The following is a 1,211-nucleotide window of genomic DNA, read 5'->3' as shown; positions in this document are numbered from 1 at the left end:
ACATTTATTTTTTTATGGTTACATCTCTTTCACATAATTTACTTATTTGGCCTACTTTTATAACAAGTTTTCATTCAATTTGGCAAGGTGTTGAGATGGTGGCAAGTGATGGTAGCAGGATAAGTGAAAATGTGCAAGTTAATAAAACACATGGACTTATGTATTATACGTGGACTATGATGTAGGAACTTTTTTCATAGTGATTGTGTTGATCTTACCAACAGTGAAGTTTTCTTGGTAAATAGTTCAAAAGAATGAATTAATTTCTGCTGTGAAGATATGTTAGAAACCAAACTTTTGGAAGTCGCATCTGCAGTGAAATATGAAGCCTGTAAATGGAACCAGGCTTATTAAAAGTGAAGGTAGATGATGATATTAAAAAGTGTAATAAGCACAAAATTACTTACATACAAGACAACTCATGAAAACCACCTTGTAAATCATTTACAGTTGAGCTACTGGGAGCAGAAAGCTGTGCTTCTAATGTAAATAACATGAAGAATCATTTAAGATTAATCAATGCAGTTGAAGATTTAACAAAAACAGTAAATCCACTAATAAAAGACAATTCAAAAATTAGAATGCAGCTCAACACAGTGATCATTACAAATTCTAGGTAGAGCAGCTAGCATCACAGCTGGCAAAATCATCTGTAAGAAAAATGGAAAATCACGGAAAAGTAATGTATTCGCTGCTAAAAGTGGCTTCACTAAATGTTTAAATTCAAACCAAGAGCCTATTATTGAGTATGTAACAGGTACTTACGGTACAAATACAATACCCAAAGTTTGAATCATAGTGCATCACAGCCACCTAAATTCATTAAAAAACAAACTGAGTGTGGACAAGAAAACAACACTCCAACCATGATAGACAAGTTGGAACAACTAAATAATAGTAAAGAGCCTATAATTTACGAAACAACACAGAATCAATGTGCAAATAATATTTGTTAAATAAAACCATAAGTGATGTCAGTAATGATGAAAATAGTCTTTACAACCCTGAGCCTTTCAGAAAAGAAACCTACACTCATTGTATTGAAGATTGATGAAGCAAACAGTCTGATTGAGGTGGTCCCACAGATTCTCAACTGGGTTTAAAACCAGGGAGTCTGGTGGCCAGGTAAGTATGATTAACTAATCGTAGTGCCCTACTGGCAGATGCCATTGTGACATGGCCCCAAGGATAGGACACATGTATACCTGTGT

This window comes from Schistocerca serialis, chromosome 6 (genome assembly GCF_023864345.2).
Source record: "Schistocerca serialis cubense isolate TAMUIC-IGC-003099 chromosome 6, iqSchSeri2.2, whole genome shotgun sequence".
NCBI classification, from domain to species: domain Eukaryota; kingdom Metazoa; phylum Arthropoda; class Insecta; order Orthoptera; family Acrididae; genus Schistocerca; species Schistocerca serialis.
The sequence above is the reverse complement of the archived record's forward strand: the minus strand, read 5'-3'. Positions refer to the sequence as shown.